Source organism: Palaemon carinicauda, chromosome 4 (assembly GCF_036898095.1).
Source record: "Palaemon carinicauda isolate YSFRI2023 chromosome 4, ASM3689809v2, whole genome shotgun sequence".
NCBI classification, from domain to species: domain Eukaryota; kingdom Metazoa; phylum Arthropoda; class Malacostraca; order Decapoda; family Palaemonidae; genus Palaemon; species Palaemon carinicauda.
The window spans coordinates 70,839,998-70,861,991 of NC_090728.1; the positions used below are offsets into that span (position 1 = coordinate 70,839,998).

Here is a 21,994-nt window from a genome sequence, read left to right on the forward strand (position 1 = left end):
GTTGTATTAACAAATCTATGAAAAGACAAAAACCCCAGTTTTAACTCTAGTTCACTTAGTATATTCATCTCTGTAAATTTGAAAAAGAAAAACATTGCAAAATCCTATTCCTTTAAAAGAAAATTTTAATATATAAAGAGAATTTTAATGTTAAAATTTGTTATTCTAAACTCGTCCGATGTTCATATTGCTTCTACTCCAAAAAAAATTATTCAAAAATTTTCTGATTTCCTTTACTTTCAAAAGATTCATGCCTCTAGTAATGAAACAATCTAGCAGTTCATGGTAAGTACCACCAGCAGTTACACAGTCGTTACTTCCAATAACGACATGGAAAATCAATTGTTATTGAATATCTATGTTCATGTTGTATATGGAAAATGTTCCTTTATATTACATTGCGTTAAGTGGAAATGTGCAGGTTTGTGTACAAATGAATGTTTTATTTATATTCAATTGTAATAAGCATTGTTACCAAGGAATATTGTCTTGTGAATAGTTGTATAATTGGTTAACAATGCGATGTAAGTTGTTTGATAGTTTCGTACGGTTCGTGTTGGATTGTTAGTTTCGTTCGTTTTGTTGTTTCTTTTGTCGTGAGCGAACGAGGCCGAAGTCGTGGGTTTGGGTGAGAGAGTGAACGTATTATTTTCACGACAGAGGCAGCAGAGGTAACGTCCACAGTTGCTGTATGTCGCTTCTCAAGTCTCAACGTTCGTAGTGTGGTTTGGTAATAGGAGAACTTAATCAGAGTGAAGAGAATTTCACTTTCATTAACAATGCCGTTCCTTCCCAGCACTTAGTGAAGTGGATGAGTATATCATATATTATTTAATTGCCTTCAATGGGATAAAGCGCTAGGGATATGCATATCTGTGCGTGGGAATCCGTGACTGGGTAAAATTTAATATATATTAGTGGTATCATGGTTTACCCGTGCCTATTGTAATCCGAACTCGGCAAGAACTTCATATGAAACTACTAAGTAATAATTGGGGGGAAAAAGCAGAATAGAATATAGTATGTCCTTTTGTCTTTGTAACAGCGCAATGAATTCTTTATGTAGAGAAAGGGTCTTGAGTTCTCTTAAACGAATCTGGTAATTAGTAATTAGTAATTTTTGTAATTGACTGAAGTCATTGTATGTTGTTGCTTGTTTGACCCTAATAAGTAACGATATACACTATTCAGTTCTAAAGTCAAAAGTATTCCCTATTCCATGATGTCACAAGTCAGCAGGGAGCCAGATAGGCATGTATATGAACATCAGGTTAAGTATTAAAATTCCATTGATTTCTACGAACCTGCACTGATGTTTTTATTGCTGATTCCCACACACTAATGGAAAGTGAAGGAAAGATAGGTAAAAGAAAGGAAAATGAGAATGTATATGATTAAAATTTAGACTGAATTGGTCTAGATTTAATGAAAACATCTCAATATACAGTTTGAAATGGGGGACTCGAAAATTGTTTTTCTAACGATGTTTGAAATATCGAAAAAGAAATATAAAAAATTTCAAGTAATTTCTATTTTTCCTAACATACTTACCGAGAACTACTTTCTTAGGAGTTACCTGTAACCTCCTCTCTACCGACCAGTTTTTTGTGTAGTGTACCCCCCACCCCGTTTTCTAAGGAGGCCTACCCCCGGCATTAAGGAATGTGCCCCGAGGGTAGGCTTATCGTAGGTCGATGTCCGCCCGGGTCAACAGCTTCAGTAAGTTCTATTGGATTAGCACAATGCTAGCAAGGGAAGAGAGGCACTCGGGGAAGGAAGGGAGGGCCATTACCCGAAAGTAGTTCTCGGTAAGTATGTTAGGAAAAATAAAAATTACTTAAAATTTTTTATTTGTTCCAACACGAATACTTACCTCAAACTACTTTCTTAGGAGACTTACACTTTAGGAGGCGGGAGTGCTATTCTGACCCCCTGACCCGGGAAGCGGAGGCCAAGAGGCCCAGGGATAACGGTACCTACTAGAAAACGGATGATAGGGTAACTACACAAGAATTCACGTTAGTGTCTAAGTACTCACCCTTAGAAAAAACTTCTTCTGATGCTTCTTCCAGTAGCGTAGTCGTGAAGAATGTGTTCTCCAATGGTATAAGTTGGTACTCCCCGATGAGACTAGGAAGCAACTGGGTAGGATGGAAGGAAACCGCACCTGTGTCTCCCGGTTGCTAGCCGTGATTGACCCTGGGGCTTTTACCGTTACACCGCTTGGAGGGCGGAGATGACTGTTCCAATGGAGAACCCGTCTAAGGACTTCCTCGAGTAGTCCTTGAGGTAATGGGCAGTAAAGGTTGACTGGTTCGACCAAGTACCTGCTCGCAGGATCTGACCTACTGCCATGTTTTTCTCAAAGGCTAAGGAGGTGCTCAGGCCCCTGATGTCATGAGGTCGGGGGGTGCCTGGCACTGCTATGCCTTCTTCCTTGTAGGCTCTGGCAATAACTTGCCTCAACCAGAAGGAAATGGTGTTCTTGGACACTTGTTTCTTATTAACACCCGTGGATACGAAGAGGCTCTTGATGCCTGGGCGGAGATGAGCCGTTCTTTCCAGGTATTTTCTAATTGTCCGGACAGGGCATAATTTCAAATCCTCTGAATTACTCGTCCTAGGGATGGAAGGTATTGAAAAACCTTCGAACCTCGGATCCCAGACTGCTGGGTTCGGAGTCCTAGCCACAAAAGAAGGCACGAACTTGAAGGATACTTCTTTCCACCCCTTCGAATGAGAAACGTCATATGACAGACCATGGATCTCACCCACTCTCTTAGCGGACGCCAAGGCCAGCAAGAAGACGGCCTTGAGGGTGAGATCTCTGTCCACGATATCCTTCAAAGGTTCAAAGGGGGGGCCACACAACATCTTCAGGACCTTGGCTAAGTCCCACTGGGGCACCCTACTCGCCTGAGGGGGGCAGGACTGCTCGAAACTCTTGACAAGCATCGCTATGTGCCTCGAGGCCCCCAGGTCGATGCCCTTCAGGAGGAAGACTTGGCCTAAGGCGGCCCGAACCCCTTTTATGGCTGGGATTGACATTCCCACCTTGTCTCTAAGAAACACCAGAAAATCTGCTATGTCTGGGACAGAGGCCTTAAGAGGTTTAATGTGCTTCTCAGAGGCCCACTTAGCCTGGTAGACCGCGGCTGACGACTTTCTCAGGTATAGCGACATTCTCTTAGCAGTGGATGAAGAATATCCTTCTTTCTTCAGGAGCCGCTCGATAGTCTCCAGGCGTGAAGACGTAGGGAGAGGGGGTTGTCGTGGAGCCTGAGAAAATGAGGTTGATGCAGAAGGTCTGACCTGTCGGGCAGAGGCCACGGTGGTCGACTCGCCAGGTCTTTTAGGTCCGCGAACCACTCTCTCTCCGGCCACCAGGGCACTACCAAAGTCATCTTTAGGTTTCGGGCTGTTCTTACTCTGTTGAGCACTTGCCTTATCAACGTGAAAGGGGGAAAAGCGTACACATCTAGATTGTCCCACTTGTGCTGAAAGGCGTCTTCTAAGGCTGCTTTCGGGTCTGGTACAGGAGAACAATATACGGGGAGTTGGGCGTTGAGTTTTGTTGCAAAGAGGTTCATCACCGGGGAACCCCAACGTTGGATGATGAGCTTGGCTACTTCTGGAAGAAGGGACCATTCTGTCCCTACTATCTGGCCCACTCTGCAGAGGCCGTCGGCCAGTACGTTTTTCTTCCTGGGAATGAACCTCGCTAACAACACCACTTGGTTCTCTTCTGCCCAATCTAGAACTTTTATGGTGAGATCGCACAACTCCTTCGATTTCAAGCCTCCTTGTTTCTTTATGTATGCTACTACCGTGGCGTTGTCGCACATCAACGCCACGGTGTTTCCCTTTAGCAGACTCGCGAAGTGTAGGCAAGCCTTATGGACTGCCTTCAACTCCAGGACATTGATGTGGAGTTCCTTTTCCCCGTCCAACCAGGTCCCTCGTGCTGTTTCGTCGAGGAGATGGGCTCCCCACCCTTGGTTGGAGGCGTCTGTGAACAGTAGTAACTCGGGGGGGGGGTCGCTCCCGAAGGGCATCCCCTTGAGTGAGTTCGACCGGCAATGCCACCATTCCAGGGAGGGTCTCGTGTTTGGTAGGACTGGGATTAGAACTTGTTGTGAGTCCAGTTGGCACCAGAGGTTCTTCAGGTTCCATTGTACGGCTCTGAGCCTTACCCTCCCTTGGGGAACTAGTTTCTCCAATGAGACCAGGTGACCTATCAGTTTCTGCCAGTCTTTCGCTCTCCTGGGGCGCTCCGACAGGAACGGCTGAATGATATTCATGAGGTTGTTTATTCTGTCCTCCGAAGGGAAGGCTTTTCTCAGAATGGTATCTAACGTCATTCCCAAGTAGTTCATTCTGGTGGATGGGGATAGGTTTGACTTCTCCGGGTTGATTATGATACCCAGATCCTTGCAAAACTGGAGGAGTTTCATCCCTTGTTCCTCCAAGAGGTCCTTCGAGGAGGAAAGAAGCAACCAGTCGTCCAGGTATTGGATGAGGCGAATGCCTCGTTCGTGAGCCCACACTGAGACAGTCGTGAAGACTCTCGTGAACACCTGGGGTGCTCTTGACAATCCGAAGCAAAGGGTCTTGAATCGTAGGATCTGGGAACCCCATTTCACCCGGAGAAACTTTTGACTCGAGGGGTGGACCGGAATTTGGAAGTAGGCGTCCTTGAGGTCTATGGTCATCATGTAATCTTTCTCCCTCAAGGACAGCAGGACTGACTTCGGAGTGTCCATTTTGAAGTCCGTCTTCCTGATGAATTTGTTGAGAGCCAACAGATCTATAACCGGTCTCCAGCCCCCCGTCGCTTTTTCTACTAGGAACAGACGACTGTAGAAACCCGGGCCTGGGAGAAGAACTTCTTCTATGGCGCCCTTCTCTAACATGGAGGACACCTCCTCTTGAAGGGCGGTCTTCTTCAACGGGTCTCTGGGAGCTAGCCATTCCGCCCGGCTGGCCGGGATGAGAGGGGGTGGTTCCGTTAAGAACGGTAGTCTGTAGCCCTCCTTTAGTACGGACACTGTGAGCCTTCCATGCTTGCCAATGAAGTCTGAGGCATCCCCCAACCCGAGGCTTGGGCGGGAATAGGGGGCCTCCCACTCTATCTTCTCCTGGAGGAGCGGCCTGAACGGCCTCTCCTAGAGGCAGAGTAACACGACCTGAAGGAGCTTGAGGAAGCTGGAGCTCCCCTACGGGGGGGCTGAGGCGTTGAGGACCAGGAGGAAGAGGGAGCCTCTCTCCTCGTCGTGCTGGGAGAGACTTGGGACGTCGCGGCACTATCCGAGACGGACCTCTTGTAGGGCGGTCTCTTATAAGGCGTAGGTCTGGGGTTGTTAGACTCCTTCTTGTTCGAGACCTTCTCCATGATGGCCTCTAGTTCCTTCAGGGGAAAGAAGGACTCTCCCCACAAGGGTAAGCTCCGTATGGCCCGCGCTTCCCTGTCTGGTACCTTCCGGGACACCTTAGCCAGTACGGTGTCTCTCTTACGGAGTACCCAGTTACCCGTCAGGGCGAGTGACTGGTAAGTTAAAAATTTTAGGGTTTTACCCCCGGAGGTAATAAGGTCCCTCAGGAGGCCTTGCTGGTCAGGGTCCGAGGGGTCGAACGAGGCTTGTACCCCCACTAAGGTGGAAGCCCACCAGTCCAGCCAAGAGGAGACGTTCACTAAATCCCTCGACATTTCCTCCATCATGGAGGCCTCCGCTGGCGAGAAACAGACTGGGGCCGAAGAGGCTCTATCGTCTGAGACGCCCTGACTCAGGATGTCGATGGATGACTCCACTTTACAGGGGCCTGGGCGACGCCCCTCTGGCACGTATACTTTGCCCTGAGTTTTGAGGCCCTGGAGCAATTTTGAGGAACTCTGGGTTTTGGGGGCCTCGGCATTACTAGCCACCACCTTGTCCACGTACTCCTGCCCTAGGACCAGATCTTGGGCTAGAGGAAGCGCTAGAGACGTCTTAGGTTGGGTAGGGGTCTGCATAATCCTTAACAGGCTTGACCTCCAGAAATCTTCGTCCGTGGCTGTAGGTTCCTCAATTTTGTGGTGTCTCCTGATAAGACCAACCACCCTCCTATAGGCCGAGTCCTCCGTTGGTGAACCCTCCCTTCCGTCAGCCGAGGTCTCGGCTCGGGGCCGGAGAGCTGGGATACCGGGCACACCGACTGGACGTCTAGCTCTTGGGGCCGTCCTACCGAGGTACTGGATTTCATCGGCGGGGACGTCCGCACCAGGGTCTGGGTTAACGCAGGCACCGCTGATTCAGCGGGGACTCGCGTCCGCTCAAGGGCTCTGGGTGCCGAGGACGCGGTTCCCGTGGGCTGACCCGGCCGCGGGAACCGTTCCTTCCGACCCGAAGGCCGCACCAGCTGGGCTGGTTCAGCCAGGCCGCCCGAAAAGAAGCGCGTTTCCTCCCGCTGGGCGGGATGAACCGGAGGCTTCGAGGACTTATGCCTTCCTGTGGAGTCCTTCCTGCGAGCTTGGTTGCGAGGGTCAAGGTCGTGTTTTGAGGACGGCATCCTTGGCAAACACTTTCTAGACCGGCGGTCCGGGGAACAAGGCACCCTTGAGTCCCGGGGTACGAAGACCCAGTCGCCATCAGGAGACCTACTCCTCTTATACTTACGTCCTGGGGAGCGGGAGCGCTTGCTACTGTACCTGGAGCGCGACCTAGAACGGGAACGCCTGCTCCTGGACCGCTCCCTCCTCCAACGGTGTTTTCTCCTCACTTCTTCCCTCAAGGAGAAATAATCTTCCGACGAACCCGACGATACTGTACTTATCGTATGTCGGCCGGTAGCGGGGACTGCGGGGGACTTCTTCACGCGTTGAGAGGCCGAGGTCGACGGCTGGAGGAAATCTTCGGGGACTTCCGTGAGGGGGGCCGGGAACGATTCAAGGCGCTCCATGCCAGGGAGCCAGGTGTCCAGGCCCTCTTCCATTCTTAACGGGGACCTACCCGGTGTCTTCGGAAGCCTCCAACCGAAGGCATCATTACCCGAAGATCAAAACTTCTTCTGGTTGTCTCCGCCTACCGAAGACCCTGAAGCACAGTCCCACAAGGGCGGCGAAGACACAAACACCGCGTTACTACCCCACAAGGGGTCATCGGAGGACACGTGCCCCCCCGAGCACAAGGGCCGACTCTCCGGACGCACTACTGGGTTCTTCACTAGCCCTAGAAGGGCCCGCAATCGGCACTGCACTTTCACTAGGTTCTTGGGGAAGGTTGCTTTGTTCCTTCTCTACGACCGACTTACCTCGGCCCCTACTCTGTGTAGGGGACGGCGAAACAGAGGCCCCGTCGGACCGCTCACTGGGTGATGGTAGTGGCGAAGTAACGCTAGCTTTTCTGGGGGAACGTTTCGCCGATTTTCTCTTTTTCGTACCGTAACGTACCCACTGGATATCACTCCAGCCTACACAATCGGGGCACGTATCTGCTGACGAACAAACCCTTCCCCTACAGGAGGAGCAAAGGGAGTGAGGGTCCACTTCAGGCTTGGAGAGGAACGCTCCACACGATTTACTGGCCCTAGGCCCTGGACAACGGTGGATTTGCTCCATAATGCACACACGCAAGACACAAGCACGAAGGGAATCAAGGAATACACTGGGTAAGCACACGGGTGGAAGGTGAACACACAGGAACACCCGGGAAAAGTATACAGGAAAACACAAGTTACCACGCGGTGAACACGTGGGACACTTAGGACGCACACAAAGGATCGATAGAGAACGAGGGCGACGTGTTTACACGTCGCGACCAGAGAACTTACTGAAGCTGTTGACCCGGGCGGACATCGACCTACGATAAGCCTACCCTCGGGGCACATTCCTTAATGCCGGGGGTAGGCCTCCTTAGAAAACAGGGTGGGGGGTACACTACACAAAACTCTGGTCGGTAGAGAGGAGGTTACAGGTAACTCCTAAGAAAGTAGTTCGAGGTAAGTATTCGTGTTGGAACAACTATAAATTAATTGTACTAAAATCATGCCCTTGTGGCAGCGGGGTCACAACAACAATTAGAATAGTGCCAACATATCCCTGCATGTCATAAGAGACTATTAAAGGGACGGGACAAGGTGATTGGAAATACTGTACACCTCACCTGTATATTCATTTCCTGAGAGATATCGAGGAAGAGGAGTTGAGGGGAGAGTGACAGCTACCCGCACTCTGGTTTCAGGGCGTCTGAGTGTGCATGAATGTAGTATATGATAGAAAGTAAAAGATGAGAGAGTGGAAGTATGTTTTAGATTAAAATTGTGCCTGCATTGGCTCATGTGAGAAAGATAAAAGGGAAGGTGAAGTGACATTTGGTGAAGTAACAGGTAGTGTTTGGGATTTAAAGGGGATGAGCAAGAGAGGGTGTGGCCTTATTGCTGAGTGAATGGTGTTTTTATATATATACTGTATATATATATATATATATATATATATATATATATATATATATATATATATATATATATATATATATATATATATATATATATATATTTCATTTCTGTTTCAAGTTGTATGGTTGTAGCAAGTGTTAAGGACGAGAGCTGAGGATAAGATTTGTTTCATCCATCTTAGAATTAACAGATATAACATGTAGGTAAATAATACTGTACATGTGTCACCTGAGAGATAACAATTCTTTTAAGATTCAAAGTTCAGTTTTATCTGCAAATCTCTCCTAAAAGAGTATGATAAAACCAAAAGTTGATGATACAGACTGCTGCAAAAATTTTACTGCAGTCAAGAAAACAATATCAGAGGCCTCTGAAGAAATTATCTCTGGAGACACCTCACTATCTGCTATTCGAAGAGACTCCTTTCTGAAATCAGCAATAAACATATATTTTTGAGAAAGTTTGTATCTTGTGTAGACTAAGAAGGAAAAATGTCAAAAGGAAGCACTTATAAAATGTGAAACTTCAGAGGCTCAGAGGAGTAGTAAACATGTAGAAAATCTTCATAAACCTCATAGGCTTTAGTTGAACATTGGAGATGAAGATTTTGTTCCAATCATTGTATGAACTTCTCAAGCAGGTGCCTTAGTGTTTTGTGTACTAAGGTACCTGCTTGAGGAGTTCTAACCCCAGGTGACATGAGTTAGAGGCTCACAAGGTTTTATCTGAGGTCCATATTAAAAAAAACCATATGTATGTATGTATGTATGTATGTATGTTACGATCCTCGTGGGGATTGAACCAGGTTCTTTTGAATTGATTCATTAAATTGGGATAAATCGACAATCACCACATTGAAAAAAGGAATCTAGAAAGAAAACTCGCAAAAGAAAACAATTTTATTTACAACTAGTCAAAGATCAATGTTTCTTGATTGAGTACTTGGGAGGAACAGAATTGAACAAAGAAAATCATCTGATTAAACTACACTTCAGCAAATAGGGGAACAGTCAAGAATGCAGACAAATAATACTTAAAAGAAATGACGGTACTCTTCACAGCAGCTCTTGATGGTTCAGGAATGTAGATATTTCAGGTCTGGGTGCTTCGTAGTTGGTAATAACGACAAGGGTCAACTCGTTCTGAACATCTCGGACAAGTTGTCGTAAGGCTGGTCTCACACACACACACACACACACACACACACACACACACTCTCTCTCTCTCTCTCTCTCTGCAAACACTATCGCGAAGCCACTTGCAATACTGCTAAGACAGAGTATAGATATGAGCGAGATATATGTTAAACATAAATTAGCTTATATAACCCCTATCTTCAAAAGTGGATCAAGACTAGAGGCAAGCAATTATAGACCTGTTAGTCTAACATCACATATTATGAAAGTGTATGAGAGGGTAATAAAAAAGAAAATAATGAACCATTTGGTCAAAAATAATTTGTTTAATATGGGTCAACACGGTTTCGTATCTGGAAAAAGTACACAGACCCAACTGATAGCTCACTATGAAAACATATACAATAATATGATAAATGAAAAAGACACAGATGTGATCTATCTAGATTTTGCAAAAGCCTTTGACAAGGTAGACCATAACATATTGGAGAAAAAAATGAGAAAGCATAATATTGTGGGAAAGATAGGAAAATGGGTAAAAGAATTCCTGCAAATCAGAAAACAGATAGTGGTTGCAAATGACGAGAAATCAGATGAAGCCCAGGTAATATCTGGTGTGCCCCAAGGTACGGTATTAGCTGCACTGCTATTTGTTATTATGATCTCAGACATAGACTGTGATGTTGAAAACTCCGTAGTGAGAAGTTTCGCCGATGACACAAGAATAAGTAGAGAAATTACTTGTGATGAAGATAGGAACTCACTACAAAGAGATCTAAACAAAATATATGAATGGGCGGAGATAAATAGGATGGTATTTAACTCCGATAAATTCGAATCAATAAATTATGGAAACAGAGAAGGAATGGTGTATGCATACAAGGGACCTAATAATGAGACAATCACAAACAAGGAAGCAATTAAAGACCTTGGTGTAATTTTAAATAGGAATATGTTATGCAACGACCAAATAGCAACACTGTTGGCTAAATGTAAAGCAAAAATGGGAATGTTATTCAGACACTTTAAAACAAGAAAAGCTGAACACATGATTATGCTTTACAAAACTTATGTGCGTAGTACACTCGAGTACTGCAATGTGATATGGTACCCACACTACCAAAAGGATATTGCGCAAATAGAGAGTGTACAAAGGTCCTATACTGCTAGAATAGAAGAAGTTAAGGACCTTGATTACTGGGAAAGACTGCAATTTTTAAAACTATACAGTCTAGAAAGGAGAAGAGAACGCTACATGATAATACAAGCATGGAAGCAAATAGAAGGAATTGCTGAAAACATCATGGAGCTTAAAGTATCAGAAAGAGCAAGCCGAGGTAGATTAATAGTACCAAAAAGCATTCCAGGTAAACTGAGAAAGGCACACAGGACATTAATCCACTACGCACCAGCATCGATAATGCAGCGACTATTTAATGTGCTGCCAGCTCATCTAAGAAACATATCAGGAGTGAGCGTAGATGCGTTTAAAAATCAGCTCGATAAATACCTAAGATGCATCCTAGACCATCCAAGACTGGAAGATGCAAAATACACCGGAAGATGTATTAGCAACTCTCTGGTGGATATACGAGGTGCCTCACACTGGGGGACCTGGGGGAACCCAAACAAAAAATAAGGCAATAAGGCATCTCTCTCTCTCTCTCTCTCTCTCTCTCTCTCTCTCTCTCTCTCTCTTCGAAGTTTATATACCCCTGTATGGGAGGGGCTAACTATGGACAATTCCATATATGGAAATTTTCTCCTTTCTTCATCTTCATTGGTTTTCCTTAAAACCACGCCTCTATGATCGCATCTTCCCGAACGCTCTGCTGGTGTAATCATGATCCATATGGCGCTATAATTGAAGCGAGACGTGTTTACCTTCCGTTAATGTATATTCTTCGGCGACAACAGGCTCTCCTTGTCCTAATTTGGTTCTATGGGTCCTTCCATAACGCTGGCTCTTTGAATTGCTAACACAGACGATCGTTATGCCCAAGGTCTGCTGATCTAGGCACATCTAATAAATATCTTGACCTAAATCAACAGCAGTGACAGTTTTTCGTAAACACTAGCGGGGCCTCCTCTCTTCTGCTTTTTAAGAGTGGAAACTTTACATGTTTTAACATTCTTTTCTATATTATTCTATCTACCCATGACACGTCCCCCTAAAAGAATAAAAAAGGAAAATTTACTGATTTTATCTTTTTTTAAAACAAAATTATCAAGGGAGAAAATCACTTATCCCTAAACTGAGAAACAATTACAGTACTTCATTACTCTCGCATCACATAACAAAACCAAAGCACACTCTTATTTGTTGATGAAAGAGAAAAAAAACAAACAAACAAATGCCCATTTCATTCTGAAATATCTCTAGAAAGACTGTCGGCTATTACATTATTCTTTCCCTTTATATGAACTATCTTTAAATCGTAATCTTGTAATTCTAAACTCCAACGCATGAGACGTTTATTCTCATTCTTAAACCTATCTAAGTAAACTAACGGATTGTGATCAGTATACACAGTTAAAACATGACCACTACGTACATAAATCTCAAAATGTTGTAAAGTTGATACTAAACTAAATTCCTTCTCAATAGTTGAATAATTCTGCTGTGCTTTATTTAACTTCTTCGAATAATAAGCTACAGGGTGCTTAGTCCCATTCACTTCTTGCAACAGAACTCCTCCTATGCCAATATCACTTGCATCTATCGCTAAATTAAATTCCTTGCTAAAATCGGGCAACATTAGTACGGGCTCATGAATCATTATGGCCTTTAACTTATAGAAAGCTTCGATACATTCATAATCAAATACAAAACTTTGTCCTTTCTTGAAAAGATTAGTTATTGGAGCACTTATTTCTGAAAAATTAGGAACAAATCTGCGGAAATATGAAATCATTCCAAAGAATCTCATTGCCTGTTTTTTACTGGTAGGGATTGGGAAGTTGATGATAGCCTCTATGTTCCCATCCTTTGGACAAATCTTATCTAGACCCACTTTATGACCCAAATGTGTGATCGAGGTTTTCCCGAATTCACATTTCTTCAGATTTAAAACAAGTTTTGCTTTCTCAAGGACTGCTAGGACTTTAGCTAAAATGCGTAAATGTTGCTCCCACGTATCTGAAAATACTACAAGATCATCCAAATACACGACACAGTTATCAATTCCATTTAAAACTCTATTCATTAATCTTTGGAAAGTACTCGCTGCATTTCGTAGACCAAAAGCCATAACTTAGGGTTCATAACTACTGAAAGGTGTTATGAAAGCAGATATTTTCTGTGCTCGACTACTTAAACGTACTTGCCAATAACCTTTGGCCAAATCAAGTTTAGAAATAAACTTGGCGTTTCCTATTCTATCTAAACAATCTTCTATCCTGGGGAAGGGAAAATTACTTTGTCTCGTAACACTACAGTATTCACTTTTCTAAAATCAATACACAACCTACCTGATCCATCTTCCTTCTTAACAAGAACTATTGGAGAACACCAGTCACTTTCGCTAGGAACAATCAAACCATGGTCTAGCATATACTTAATTTCCTGTTGGACTGAATTTGCTTTTTCTGGGCTTAGACGATAAGGACTTTGTCTAATGAGTTTTGTGTCCTGCAACTCAATATTGTGTTCTAAAAGATTAGTTAAACCTAATTTATCACTAACAGTTTCTGGATAATTTGAAAACACATTGAATAATTCCCTTGTTTTTTCTTCCTCTAAGCTAGAATTAAACAACGTGAAATTATTAAGAATATCAGAGTTCTTCTCAAAAGTAATCTCTCTCTGGGACACAGTTACAACTGGCACTGGACGTTCATTATATTTCTTTAGCAAGTTGATGTGCAACCACTTAGCTCTACGCCTACTCATATCAATTAAGTAATTCAAATTTCCCCTTTTATCTATGATAGGAAATGGACCTTCGAACTTTTAAGATAATGAGGGACCTTCTTTCTGGACTAATACTAAGACTTTATCACCCACATGGAAAATTCTGTCTTTAGCCTTAAGATCGTACTTCCTTTTAGTTTCCCCTTGATGGTTGCTCTCATTTTCTTTTGCCAACTGCCAGGCTTTCCTTAAATCCTCTTTGTGATCTTCGATATTCTTTATGTAATCCTTTCTACCTTCTTCTCGCATTAACTTACACTTTAAAATTTCTAAAGGTCCTTTGGCAGTGTGACCGAACAACAAATCAAAAGGACTAAATCCCGTGGTGTCATTAGGAGCTAATCGTAAAGCCAACAAGACAAAAGGTAGCTTTTCTTCCCAATCATGTTCGAAATTATTACACAACTTCCTTAAGCAACTTTTCAACGTTTAATGCAAACGTTCAACAATTCCTTGTGGTTCAGGGTGGTACGGGGTGGAAGTTACAAGTTTAATCCCTAACTCTTTCATTTTATCTCTGAAATACTTTGATACGAAATTGCTGCCATTATTACTCTGTATAACGTAAGGAAGTCCAAATTTAGAGAAACAGTTCAGCAAGCGTTTAATGTCTGTTCGTACTCTTCATACCAAACCTTTTCTTCATCCGTCCTTAACTCGTTTTCTCGTCTTCTAGGGAAAATTTCTTTAACTTGCCGATTCCTTTCCTCAAATCCTTGACATTTCCTTTGTTCGTTTCTTCTCGATCCTTCCTTTTTCCTGCCAACATTTTCTTTGGTCCTTTGCTGAAGGGTCCTGCAACCTGTCTGTTTGTGCTCTTCCTACCAAACCTTTTCTTCGTTCGTTCTTGACTCGTCGTCTTCATGCCTTCTGAGGAAAATTTTCTTACCTCGCCGATCATTTTCCTCAAATTTGTGACATATTCTCCTTCTGCTTCCTCTCTGTCTGTCCATTTTTCTGCTATCATTTCCTTCAGTCCTTTCCTGAAGGATCTGTACGTACTTCCATTGGGCATAAGGGAGCTTCCTTGATGCACTCGTTGGGCTTTTCAGCTGTCTGACCTTTTCTCCTTCCGTTTCCTCTCGTTCCTTCCATTTTTCTGTTAACATTGTATCCTTCTATTGCAATCCTATCAGCCTTTTCCTACTCACGTGTCCTACTTCTAACATTGAATTTTCTATTTCTTCCAAGTCCTCTTTTCAGCTCATCTGTCGTTCCTCTTCGCTCAGGACTACTCGGGAATTCTCTTCTTGCGTATCATTAAGAGAATTCTCTTCTTCGAAAAACAAATCCTGCAAGTTCATTGCTCCTTCGATCTCTTTTTCTTCCTTTTCCTCTTGTCCACTCATCTGTCGTTCCTCTTCGCTCGGGCGTACTCTGGAATTGTTCTCTTGCGTACTATCAAGGGAATCTTCTTCTTCAGAAAACAAATCCTCTAAGTTCATCGCTCCTTCAATTTCTTGTTCTTTTTTAGCAGCGACTTTCTTCTTCATACTCCTAGTCGTAACACAACAAGGAAACAGAGACGGGTAGTCCTTCTCGAGTTTAGTAGTAGGACTATACTTCAAAGGTTTCTCCGTTATAATGGGACAAGGCACGAACAGCGCTCACCAACCTCATAACCCAGCAGGACGTCTACTCCTTCTACAGCCATTGAATCCTTTACTCCAAAGTCAAATTACCTGTCACCAACTCGCATGACAGTTTCAAACGGCAAATAGGGGTAACCTCCTCACCCCTTTTCCCTTGAAAATAACTGAGTCCCCTATGAGAGACTGTTCCAACAACAGGTATACCCCTCGTACCACCACACAATGGTTACAACATGTGTTGCACAATATCCTGACCGGGGTTCGCTCACTCCCTTCTATTGCTGCTAACATACCTTCATAAATGTATGGTTTAAAGGCATCCACACTGTTGGTTTGACCGACATTCCTTACTGATATGGCCTCTCTTGTCACACTTCTGCATCTGCACGTCTTTCATGATATTTGAAGGAGGACGATTCGACGTTTGTTGCTATGGTACTATCGCATTCTGCTTAGGGACAGTACCAGTGCTACTTCCGTTGTAAATGCTAAACTTGTTCCCGTAGTTATTACTGAACTGGTTTCCACGGCTTGGTGGATACTTGGCACTTGGTCGGAAAGATGATTGAAACTCCATGCCCAAGGAGGGTTCTGATAATATTGTAATCTTCACTCAGTGAGGAAGCTTTATTAAGTTTCTTCACCTTTCTCTCTCTCAATTACGTTCAAATATGTTCAGGAATTCCTCGTAGATATTGCCCTAGTATTGTCAATTCTTCCAAATTAGCCATCTCCTTTACGTTAGCAGCCTTTATCCATCTTCTAAAACATTGTCGTACCTGATAAGTGTAATCCAGGAAAGTCATTTCCTCATCCTTCCACAAACTTCGATAATTTTCCTTATAATAATTAGGGGTCATCTGGTACACCTACAGCATGCTCCTCTTTACTTCTTGATACTCCTTTCTCTGGTCCAGAGATAAGGATAAATAAGTACTGTGACCTTTCCCTGTACGTATGCTCTGCAATAATAAAGACCATTTATCTTCTGCCCATTCCATCATCGACTCGACCGTTTGAAAATGATTGAAGAACTCATCTTGAGTCTCTTCTGTAAACCTTGGAATTAACCTCTGGGTTTCCAACACATTAAAAAGGGTTTATGCCTAGCAGGAGTTGTCTGTCTGTTCTGTCGACTGTGTACGGCCGTGCCACAGCTCCAGCTCCTGTGCATGTCGTGCAATCTCTCTTGCCTCTTCCTTTTCATTTTCTCCTTGTAATCCTCCTCGCATGTCTTGCAATCTCTCGGGCTTCATCTCATTCTTTTTCTTCTAGTTCTGGGTCTCTTTCTTCCCGTTTTCTCTCTTTCTTCTCGTTCTGCGATTTCCCTCGTTTCCATTAACTTTGCCTTTCTTGCAATCTCTCGGGCTGCTTCTCATTCTTTTCCTTCCATCTTCAACTTGATCAGCTGGAATTCGTTGAATTTCAGCCTCTACATCCTTATCTGCTTTCATGCCTCCAGTTTGAGGGTCAACCAGTCTTTGCTTCGCTAGAAATTCTTCCTCACTTTCCTCCAACAGTTCACGAGCTTCCACGATATTCTCTTCCGCCAACTTTCCCGAGTTTATCAACGCTTCTAAGGCTAGACACTTGATTTGGGTTTTAATCATCCCACTTGTTGCATGGCCTCCACATGTCATTAAGATAGAGAGCTACTGAGCTTTAGTTACATTAGCTTCTGACAATTCCTGAACACTTGTGTTATTCAAAAACTCTTGGACATTAAACTGTGCCACCTTGTAATTTAATAATATTTAATTCTTTTCAAAAAATATATCCAATACACAAAATCCTATCAACACTGAATTTGTTCAAAACTTCAATCAAAACACGGCCCTGTTATCACCAATATTCAAAACAGCCTCGCTCGATCCCAAGGGTCTGAGCATCATAAATATACAATACAGTACAATTATGGTTCCCGGGTCTGGGCCCCAAAAATACATTATACTATGGCTCGTGACTGGGAACCTGACATATAATATTATATATATTACGACTGGCAAGTTACTCAACCTCTCGAATTCCAAACTCACTTGTTTGATTTACTGTACATTGAAACTCTTCCACTTTAAACTATCATTACACAAATTCTGAGAGTTAAATAACTTCCAGACAGCAATATATAAAACATTGAATAGCCAAAGGTCTCTTAACCCTTTTACCCCCAAAGGATGTACTGGTACGTTTTACAAAACTCATCCCTTTACCCCCATGGATGTACTGCTACGTCCTTGCAAAAAACTGCTATTTACATTTTTTTGCATATTTTTTATAATTTTTTTGAGAAACTTCAGGCGTTTTCCAAGAGAACGAGACCAACCTGACCTCTCTATGACAAAAATTAAGGCTGTTAGAGCAATTTAAAAAAAATATACTGCAAAATGTGCTTGAAAATATTAACCCCTGGGGGTTAAGGGTTGGAAAGTTCCAAATAGCCTGGGGGTAAAAGGGTTAAGTACACTCAAAACTAAACTGGGTAATTATTATTAAGACGTATTTATGACTTACTACGGCTCTTAACAGGATATGAGCGGAATCTGATTCTAAATAAACAGAATTCTAATAAAACATTTTTTCAATTTCCATAGTCACCTGATGCTTATATACATGCTCACCTTCCCTCTCTTTGGTTTGCGATGTCAAGAAATAGAGAATACTTTTGACTGAAACTGAAGAATGGTTTGTAACTCTTATTGTGCTACTTACCATTAACTTCTTAATTGTATCATTACTTTACTGGTTTTATGTATCCTTTGAAAAGATGGAAAATGGGGAATTTTAAAATAAATTTTGGGGCTAAATGTCCATAAACCAAGCTTCGGGAGAAGCAATATGATATTCAGGCAAGTAAAGAAATAAAAAAACATTGTTAAAATTCTGTTTTTTCAAAAGAAAATTTTTTAAAGATATCATAAAATGATAAAAACTCAGATATGCTAAACTCTTTTTACTCTTTTTTGTTTGTGTAAAAGATTTAACAAATAATTTTCCACCTTTAAAGGCACATGTCTCAAGGTGGGGGAGGTGATGAAAGTAGAACTTCCTTTAGCTGTGAGAGGATGATTAGCGAGTTATTTCTCTAGGTGCTATTTTTTTTTACTAACTTATTCATTTTTCCGTATGTGTATGGGAATTTCCAGGTTCAGTATAAATCCTTTAATAATAATGCAGTACCTATTTGGATGACCAAGTATAAATTAAGCCACTGATGGCTAATCCCTGGATGAGGAGACTGGACTGTATTCAAAATATCTTTAAAAAAAAAAAACATACAATATAAAAAAAAACTGCAGTCTTTAATATTGATTGGTTTTAGCAGATGACATAGTAAAAAGAATCTATAAGTTAAGCCATGAATGGCTAATTCCTGGATAGGGAAGCTGGACTGTATTTAAAATATATTGCATAAAAACCATAAAAAATAAAAAACTGAAGTTTTTACTATTCATTAGTTTTAGCAAATGACTTTCAGTAAATGGAATCTACTCAGAAGTTAGTTTCACAATGTGTATTTCTACAATGTTTCTTGGTCATTATTATCTAATTTGTAGTCATTGATCTTCAAGATCATATAGTATCATCATCATCATTACTACTAGCTAGGCTATGGCCCTAGTTGAAAAAGCAGGATGCATAAGCCCAAGGGCTCCAATAGGGAAAATAGCCCAGGGAGAAAAGGAATAAGGAAACATTGAATAGTGTGTCTGTATCCTCAAGCAAGATAACTCTAACCCAAGGCAGTATGAAATCATGGTGCAAAAGTTATGGCACTACCTAAGACTACAGAACAATGGTTTGCTTTTGGAGTGCCCTTCTCTTAGAAGAACTGCTTACCATAGCTAGAGTTTCTTCTACCCTTATCAAATGGAAAATAGCCATTGAACAATTACAGTACAATAATTAAACACTTGAGTGAGGAAGAATTGTCCAGTTATCTTAGTGTTGTCAAGTGTACAGAAGGGAAGAGCAGAATGTGTAAAGAATAGGCCAGACTATTTGGTGTATGTGTAGACAAAGGAAGAATGAGCTGTAACCAGAGAGGGATCCAATGTAATACCATCTGGCCAATTAACCCTTTTACCCCCAGGGTATTTGGAAATTTCCAACCCTTAACCTCCAGGGGTTATTTTTTTTCAAGCACATTTTGCAGTATATATTTCTAAAATTGCTCTAACTGCCTTAAATTTTGTCATAGAGAGGTCAGGTTGGTCTCATTCTCTTGGAAAATGCCTGAAGTTTCTCAAAAAATTATCAAAAATATGCAAAAAAAAATTTTAAATAGCAGTTTTTTGCAAGGACCTACCGGTACGTCCATGGGGGTAAAGGGATGAGTTTTGTGAAACATAGCAGTACGTCCTTTGGGGGTAAAAGGGTTAAAGGACCCAGTAACTCTTTAGCTGTAGTATCTCAATTGGTGGCTGGTGCCTTGGCCAACCTACTCCCTAACATCTATGTTATACTATGTATAACCAAACTTTTACATATCGGTATGAGTTAAAACCAAATGTTTTGATGTGTAATAGAGCCTACCCTTATGAGCTGCAGTTATATTTCATCTTAGGCATGCCATACACATATGCTATTTGGCATATGATGTAAATTCAACCAAAAATAATTACACAATACATGAGTATACAGTATGCAAAATTTTAAAAGATCATCATCATCATCATCTCCTACGCCTATAGACGCAAAGGCCATCAGTTAGATTTCGCCATTCATCTCTATCTTGAGCTTTTAATTCAACACTTCTCCATTTACCATCTACAACTTCAAGCTTCAGTGTCTTCAGCCATGTAGGCCTTGGTCCTCCAAATCTTCTAGTGCCTTGTGGAGCCGAGCTGAATGCTTGATGAACTAATCTCTCTTGGGGAGTGCGAAAAGCATGCCCAAACCATCTCCATCTATCCCTCATCATGATCTCATTCACATATGGCACTTGAGTAATCTCTTATAGTCTCATTTCTAATCCTGTTCTGCCATTTAACTGCCAATATCCTTCTGAGGCCTTTGTTCTCATATCAACTAAATCTATTGGAGATTGTTTCATTGTCATACCATGACTCAAGATACACTGCATTAAAAATTTGTAATTTTATGTGAGAGCACTAGATGAAACGAGAGTAGGAAAAGCATCTGGTATGGATGGTGTGAAAGCTGAGATGTTGAAGGAAGGGGGTGTGACTGTACTTGAATGGTTGGTGAGATTGTTTAATATGTGTTTTGTGTTGTCAATGGTACCAGTAGATTGGGTTTGTGCATGTATTGTACCACTATATAAGGGTAAGGGAGATGTGCATGAGTGTTGTAATTCAAGAGGTATTAGTTTGTTGAGTGTAGTTGGAAAAGTGTATGGTAGAGTGTTGATTAATAGGATTAAGGATAAAACAGAGAATGCAATCTTGGAAGTACAGGGTGGTTTTAGAAGAGGTAGGGGTTGTATGAATCAGATTTTTACAGTTAGGCAGATATGCGAGAAATATTTAGCAAAAGGTAAGGAGGTGTATGTTGCGTTTATGGATCTGGAGAAAGCATATGATAGAGTTGATAGGGAAGCAATGTGGAATGTGATGAGGTTATATGGAGTTGGTGGAAGGTTGTTGCAAGCAGTGAAAAGTTTCTACAAAGGTAGTAAAGCATGTGTTAGAATAGGAAATGAAGTGAGTGATTGGTTTCCGGTGAGAGTGGGGCTGAGACAGGGATGTGTGATGTCGCCGTGGTTGTTTAACTTGTATGTTGATGGAGTGGTGAGAGAGGTGAATGCTCGAGTGCTTGGACGAGGATTAAAACTGGTAGGAGAGAATGATCATGAATGGGAGGTAAATCAGTTGTTGTTTGCGGATGATACTGTACTGGTAGCAGACACAGAAGAGAAGCTTGACCGACTAGTGACAGAATTTGGAAGGGTGTGTGAGAGAAGGAAGTTGAGAGTCAATGTGGGTAAGAGTAAGGTTATGAGATGTACGAGAAGGGAAGGTGGTGCAAGGTTGAATGTCATGTTGAATGGAGAGTTACTTGAGGAGGTGGATCAGTTTAAGTACTTGGGGTCTATTGTTGCAGCAAATGGTGGAGTGGAAGCAGATGTACGTCAGAGAGTGAATGAAGGTTGCAAAGTGTTGGGGGCAGTTAAGGAAGTAGTAAAAAATAGAGGGTTGGGCATGAATGTAAAGAGAGTTCTATATGAGAAAGTGATTGTACCAACTGTGATGTATGGATCCGAGTTGTGGGGAATGAAAGTGATGGAGAGACAGAAATTGAATGTGTTTGAGATGAAGTGTCTAAGGAGTATGGCTGGTGTATCTCGAGTAGATAGGGTTAGGAACGAAGTGGTCAGGGAGAGAACGGGTGTAAGAAATGAGTTAGCGGCTAGAGTGGATATGAATGTGTTGAGGTGGTTTGGCCATGTTGAGAGAATGGAAAATGGTTGTCTGCTAAAGAAGGTGATGAATGCAAGAGTTGATGGGAGAAGTACAAGAGGAAGGCCAAGGTATGGGTGGATGGATGGTGTGAAGAAAGCTCTGGGTGATAGGAGGATAGATGTGAGAGAGGCAAGAGAGCGTGCTAGAAATAGGAATGAATGGCGAGCGATTGTGACGCAGTTCCAGTAGGCCCTGCTGCTTCCTCCGGTGCCTTAGATGACCGCGGAGGTAGCAGCAGTAGGGGACTCAGCATTATGAAGCTTCATCTGTGGTGGATAATGTGGGAGGTTGGGCTGTGGCACCCTAGCAGTACCAGCTGAACTCGGTTGAGTCCCTGGTTAGGCTGAAGGAACGTAGAGAGTAGAGGTCCCCTTTTTGTTTTGTTTCATTGTTGGTGTCGGCTACCCCCCAAAATTGGGGGAAGTGCCTTGGTATATGTATGTATGTATGTATGATTATATGAAATACAGTCATACCTCTCTTTATGAAAGAATCTACTTA

General features: G+C 42.5%; 1 protein-coding gene across 1 annotated transcript in view; it reads right to left on the bottom strand.

The window, feature by feature from the left end:
• The window catches only part of Ide (Insulin degrading metalloproteinase), a 511,525-nt gene that overhangs the window by 51,573 nt on the left and 437,958 nt on the right, over nt 1–21,994 (bottom strand). The window lies entirely within an intron of this gene.